The sequence below is a fragment of the Acromyrmex echinatior genome, chromosome 7, assembly GCF_024713525.1.
Source record: "Acromyrmex echinatior isolate Ae372 chromosome 7, ASM2471352v2, whole genome shotgun sequence".
Lineage (NCBI taxonomy): Eukaryota > Metazoa > Arthropoda > Insecta > Hymenoptera > Formicidae > Acromyrmex > Acromyrmex echinatior.
The window spans coordinates 1,772,677-1,779,986 of NC_141858.1; the positions used below are offsets into that span (position 1 = coordinate 1,772,677).

At 28.6% G+C, this 7,310-nt stretch overlaps 1 long non-coding RNA gene across 1 annotated transcript; it reads left to right on the forward strand.

Moving 5' to 3' along the window:
* The first annotated feature begins 6,178 nt into the window (after nt 1-6,178).
* On the forward strand, nt 6,179-6,709 carry LOC147908946 (uncharacterized). The gene is made up of 2 exons (XR_015545665.1): nt 6,179-6,560; nt 6,622-6,709. It is a non-coding gene; the product is annotated as an uncharacterized LOC147908946 (long non-coding RNA).
* The last annotated feature ends 601 nt before the right edge of the window (nt 6,710-7,310 follow it).

Consider the following 7,310-nt stretch of genomic DNA (forward strand, 5'->3'; position numbering starts at 1 on the left):
TTAAAAAATATGATAAGTTTTTAAAAGTAGAGATTTCAAATTTTAAAATCTTTTTTTAAATTTAAATTTCATTCATTATTGATGAAGATATTGTACATGCAACTTTGAGTTAAAAAAACGCAATTACTTCCAATCCAATATATATATATATATATGTATACAGATAAAAATTAAAATAAATATACATATACATATACATACTCTTATATATTAGGTGTTGGAATTAATTCGTAGCGTTTTTAATGAAAGAATGTTATTTATTTCACATGAGCATTAAAAAATACATTAATGAAAGTACTTCCCATCACTTGTAAAACGCTACGAATTAATTCCAACACCTAATATATACTTGTATATATATATGTATGTATATACATATATATATATATATATATGTATGTATACATATATATATATATATATATATATATATATATATATATATATTTATCGTATTTGCTTTATAGCTTCCTAATAATTCCTGGTTAGAATCATTTTCACAATTGATTAGACTTAAAGATCTTAAGTCTATCGTAGTAACATTATGATATGGTTGCGCGCGATGTGACATAATGCCACGAGAATAAATATTAAGGTAAATTAATCTATATATATTTTAAAACTAACGTGGTTCTAATATTAACACATATAAAAAATAAGAGCATAAAAAACCACAGCACAAGTTATAGTTTGTGATATTTAATTATTATTACATTCATTAAAACATTAAACGTTTCGGCCACAATCTGGCCATCTTCAGTAATTCAATAATATTCTTAAAACGCAGAGTTACATCTAGTTGACATTAAATTCAACAGTCGAGAGTTGTAATTAAATAAACATGTTCTTTTGTATGTGAAGATGCTTCATGCAGTAATGTTACACGGTCAATTGTCATATCAAGAAAAGTGTAGAACAAGAATTTCCTGATTCTAAATGAAATTATATATATTAAAATCTTCTAGTCAGAATATAAAGAAAAAGAATCATTACCTGTTTTACAGCAAAAAAAACCAAACGATGAATCTCGAATATTTCTTTTACACAGTTAGAATTTTGTCGTGACATTATGTGTTGTTATTTGTCCTATCATATATTTTACCACTGTTTATATATCTGAGTCAAAATTTTTAGAAAGTTCTAGAATTGTTTATTAACAGAAAGAGACATCCTTTTTTAGAAGAGGAAAATAAACCTCAGGCAAACCTTCCGTGTCACTTTGCTTATTGATACCACTTGATTGTTTTTTTATATGTATCATTTCCGAAATTCTTCTTTTCGCTAAAGATTGTTCTCTATCTAAAATTCTTATATTATCCCAATCTAATTCATGCATCTCATTCATACGGTGACGTGAGACCACAGAAATTTCGGAAGAAGGTTTTCTTATATCAGCCTTATGTTCTTTAATCCGAGTTTTTAATTTCCTTTTGGTTTGGCCAACATAAGAAGATTCACAGTTTAAGCAATTAATTTTATAAACTACTCCGCATTGGTCATCCTTAGGCAAAGCATCCTTTCCTGTCTTAATAAATGTATTCAATTTATTCATTGGTTTATAAGCTATATTAAAACCGTACATATGAGAAAGTTTTTTAAATTTTTCCGAAACTTTGCCCAAATATGGTAACGTGAAAAATTTTTTAGAAGTAACATTAGAGTCACATTCATTATTAATTTCTTTAAGATTTTTATCTAAATTAGTTCTGTTTTCCAACGTTTTAATTCTATTATTTATTGTAGAAAATATAAACTTTAAAGGATAACCATTACTCAGAAACGTGTGAATTAATTCAGAGATGTTTTTTTCATGAAATATAGGATGGGATAAGAATAGAATTCTATCAAATTGCCCAATAATAACTCCCCTTTTATGTTCTAACGGATGATTCGAAAAATAATTCAGATATCTCCCAGAATTGGTGGGTTTTTTATAAATATCGGAGATGATATTTCCTTCCTGTCTCATTAATTTAACATCTAGGAAATGTATGCCGTTATCATCGCCAAAGTCCACAGTAAATTTAAACCTTTCGTGATATGAGTTAAACAATTCTAGAACTCCTTCAATTTTTTCTTTGTGTATAGCTAATAAAATATCGTCCACATAACGAAAATAAAACGATAAATTAATGTTATTCTTGGTAATGATTTCTTGTTCAAAATCTTGTAAAACAATGTTCGCCAGTATGGGGGACAAAGGAGAACCCATTGGCATGCCAAAAATCTGTTTAAATATTTTATTATCAAAACTAAAAAATGTAGAATTAATTATAATCATAATAGCTTTGATAAATTCATGTAAAGGAATCGAAGTCTTATTCTCCATAAGATTCCACCTGCGTTCAATGCTTTTTGATACTAATTCGGTCGGAATATTCGTGTACATGGAGACCACGTCAAATGATATAATACTAAAATTTGTATCAATTGCTTTTCCATTGAGTTTATTTACTAAATCAAAGCTGTTTTTAACGAAACTGAAATTTTTTATATTATTATTATCAATGATTTCCTTTAAGAAAGTCGCCAGTGGATAAAAAGCACTATTAATACAACTGACAATCAATCTCAAAGGGTGACCTTCTTTGTGAATTTTTGGCAAACCGTAAGATCTCGGAAGTTCGCCGTCCGAAACGTACAATTTTTTATATAAATTAGAATCAATGTACCCCTTATTTTTCCAATTTTTTAATAATTTACCAATTTCAACAGTTATTTTCTTCGTGGGATCTTTTTTGATTGACTCGTATGTAGTATGATCCTTAAGAATTTCATACATTTTTTCTTTATAGCTATCACGACTCATAATTACGGTGGTATTCCCTTTATCAGCTCTAGTAATCAAAATATCAGGATTCTCTGAGATGAATCGCTTAACCTCTCTTACACCTTCGTATAAAATTGAATTTTCACACGATTTACTATTACAATTCTTAATAGCTTTAAGAATTTGGACAGTTTCATTCCTAACATTTTTTCGCGTTTCATCATCAGCCCTGAAAAGATTATATTCCACGTGTTTGATGAACTCACGTGTGATACCATCCTTACTAACCACGTTATTAGGCAAATTAAACTGTTGACCTAATTGTAGTAAGGCTAAGGCTTTATCTGAAACTTTAGCATTGCTCAGATTTATCAGCCATTGTTTATTAATATTACTTATATCGAAATTGCTATTAAAACTTTCAGGAGTGATATTAATCTTGTATGATGAATGAATTTTGTCAGGATTCATGATTTTATTAGAAACTATATTCAATTTTAAAGGTGCACAAGAAGTATCACAATTCATCTCAGAGGTCACACATTTCGTAATATTATAATTAATACGTTTTATATTCGCAATTTCTTGGCGAATGTATTTAGCCCGCAAATTAGAGATTTTTTTACCGATTCTAACTTGTTCCTTTTGCCACATAATGTCAAAGTTAAATTCCTGTCTTCGAAAGAAAGAATAAGATATATTATTCGGTAGAATTTTTTCAATTTTTCTGCACATGTTGAATAATTCCGATTTTGTTTGCCCAAGATGTTTATAGGCGTCTTGTAATTCTACTCTTAAATATTTAAAAATAAAATTATATTTAAGTTTATCAATTCTTTCTTTCGAAGAATGGAATAGCTTATTACTATCATTTCGTGTAAATTTATACATATGAATGGGAACTAGACGTTCCTTTATACATGTTTTTAAGAATTGAATTTGTATTCTTGTATAAATATTAGCTCTATGAATTTTTACACATTTCTTCAGAAGCAAACATACGTGTGATCCAAACTTTTTGCTTCTGAAGAAATGTGTAAAAATTCATAGAGCTAATATTTATACAAGAATACAAATTCAATTCTTAAAAACATGTATAAAGGAACGTCTAGTTCCCATTCATATGTATAAATTTACACGAAATGATAGTAATAAGCTATTCCATTCTTCGAAAGAAAGAATTGATAAACTTAAATATAATTTTATTTTTAAATATTTAAGAGTAGAATTACAAGACGCCTATAAACATCTTGGGCAAACAAAATCGGAATTATTCAACATGTGCAGAAAAATTGAAAAAATTCTACCGAATAATATATCTTATTCTTTCTTTCGAAGACAGGAATTTAACTTTGACATTATGTGGCAAAAGGAACAAGTTAGAATCGGTAAAAAAATCTCTAATTTGCGGGCTAAATACATTCGCCAAGAAATTGCGAATATAAAACGTATTAATTATAATATTACGAAATGTGTGACCTCTGAGATGAATTGTGATACTTCTTGTGCACCTTTAAAATTGAATATAGTTTCTAATAAAATCATGAATCCTGACAAAATTCATTCATCATACAAGATTAATATCACTCCTGAAAGTTTTAATAGCAATTTCGATATAAGTAATATTAATAAACAATGGCTGATAAATCTGAGCAATGCTAAAGTTTCAGATAAAGCCTTAGCCTTACTACAATTAGGTCAACAGTTTAATTTGCCTAATAACGTGGTTAGTAAGGATGGTATCACACGTGAGTTCATCAAACACGTGGAATATAATCTTTTCAGGGCTGATGATGAAACGCGAAAAAATGTTAGGAATGAAACTGTCCAAATTCTTAAAGCTATTAAGAATTGTAATAGTAAATCGTGTGAAAATTCAATTTTATACGAAGGTGTAAGAGAGGTTAAGCGATTCATCTCAGAGAATCCTGATATTTTGATTACTAGAGCTGATAAAGGGAATACCACCGTAATTATGAGTCGTGATAGCTATAAAGAAAAAATGTATGAAATTCTTAAGGATCATACTACATACGAGTCAATCAAAAAAGATCCCACGAAGAAAATAACTGTTGAAATTGGTAAATTATTAAAAAATTGGAAAAATAAGGGGTACATTGATTCTAATTTATATAGAAAAGTGTACGTTTCGGACGGCGAACTTCCGAGATCTTACGGTTTGCCAAAAATTCACAAAGAAGGTCACCCTTTGAGATTGATTGTCAGTTGTATTAATAGTGCTTTTTATCCACTGGCGACTTTCTTAAAGGAAATCATTGATAATAATAATATAAAAAATTTCAGTTTCGTTAAAAACAGCTTTGATTTAGTAAATAAACTCAATGGAAAAGCAATTGATACAAATTTTAGTATTATATCATTTGACGTGGTCTCCATGTACACGAATATTCCGACCGAATTAGTATCAAAAAGCATTGAACGCAGGTGGAATCTTATGGAGAATAAGACTTCGATTCCTTTACATGAATTTATCAAAGCTATTATGATTATAATTAATTCTACATTTTTTAGTTTTGATAATAAAATATTTAAACAGATTTTTGGCATGCCAATGGGTTCTCCTTTGTCCCCCATACTGGCGAACATTGTTTTACAAGATTTTGAACAAGAAATCATTACCAAGAATAACATTAATTTATCGTTTTATTTTCGTTATGTGAACGATATTTTATTAGCTATACACAAAGAAAAAATTGAAGGAGTTCTAGAATTGTTTAACTCATATCACGAAAGGCTTAAATTTACTGTGGACTTTGGCGATGATAACGGCATACATTTCCTAGATGTTAAATTAATGAGACAGGAAGGAAATATCATCTTCGATATTTATAAAAAACCCACCAATTCTGGGAGATATCTGAATTATTTTTCGAATCATCCGTTAGAACATAAAAGGGGAGTTATTATTGAGCAATTTGATAGAATTCTATTCTTATCCCATCCTATATTTCATGAAAAAAACATCTCTGAATTAATTCACACGTTTCTGAGTAATGGTTATCCTTTAAAGTTTATATTTTCTACAATAAATAATAGAATTAAAACGTTGGAAAACAGAACTAATTTAGATAAAAATCTTAAAGAAATTAATAATGAATGTGACTCTAATGTTACTTCTAAAAAATTTTTCACGTTACCATATTTGGGCAAAGTTTCGGAAAAATTTAAAAAACTTTCTCATATGTACGGTTTTAATATAGCTTATAAACCAATGAATAAATTGAATACATTTATTAAGACAGGAAAGGATGCTTTGCCTAAGGATGACCAATGCGGAGTAGTTTATAAAATTAATTGCTTAAACTGTGAATCTTCTTATGTTGGCCAAACCAAAAGGAAATTAAAAACTCGGATTAAAGAACATAAGGCTGATATAAGAAAACCTTCTTCCGAAATTTCTGTGGTCTCACGTCACCGTATGAATGAGATGCATGAATTAGATTGGGATAATATAAGAATTTTAGATAGAGAACAATCTTTAGCGAAAAGAAGAATTTCGGAAATGATACATATAAAAAAACAATCAAGTGGTATCAATAAGCAAAGTGACACGGAAGGTTTGCCTGAGGTTTATTTTCCTCTTCTAAAAAAGGATGTCTCTTTCTGTTAATAAACAATTCTAGAACTTTCTAAAAATTTTGACTCAGATATATAAACAGTGGTAAAATATATGATAGGACAAATAACAACACATAATGTCACGACAAAATTCTAACTGTGTAAAAGAAATATTCGAGATTCATCGTTTGGTTTTTTTGCTGTAAAACAGGTAATGATTCTTTTTCTTTATATTCTGACTAGAAGATTTTAATATATATAATTTCATTTAGAATCAGGAAATTCTTGTTCTACACTTTTCTTGATATGACAATTGACCGTGTAACATTACTGCATGAAGCATCTTCACATACAAAAGAACATGTTTATTTAATTACAACTCTCGACTGTTGAATTTAATGTCAACTAGATGTAACTCTGCGTTTTAAGAATATTATTGAATTACTGAAGATGGCCAGATTGTGGCCGAAACGTTTAATGTTTTAATGAATGTAATAATAATTAAATATCATAAACTATAACTTGTGCTGTGGTTTTTTATGCTCTTATTTTTTATATGTGTTAATCTATATATATATATATATATATATATATAATATTTATTTTCCCATCTCTCCTTCTAACCACAGTGGCATTATGTCACATCACGCGCAACCGTATCATAATGTTACTGCGATAGACTTAAGATCTTTAGGTCTAATCAATTGTGAAAATGATTCGAAACAGGAATTATTAGGAAGCTGTGAAGGAAATACGGTAAGTATAAATAGTAAGTATGGCATAAATATCTAGAATAAAAAATATCTCTGTATCTAATCATTCGTTTCTTCTTCGCAACATCGTATTACGCGCGCGTTATTACGCGTGATACCATCGCGCGCGACTATATTATCGCAATCTCTAAAATAATAATATAATTCGACAGAATAAAAATTTTTATTTCTGCATGAATAATCGCATA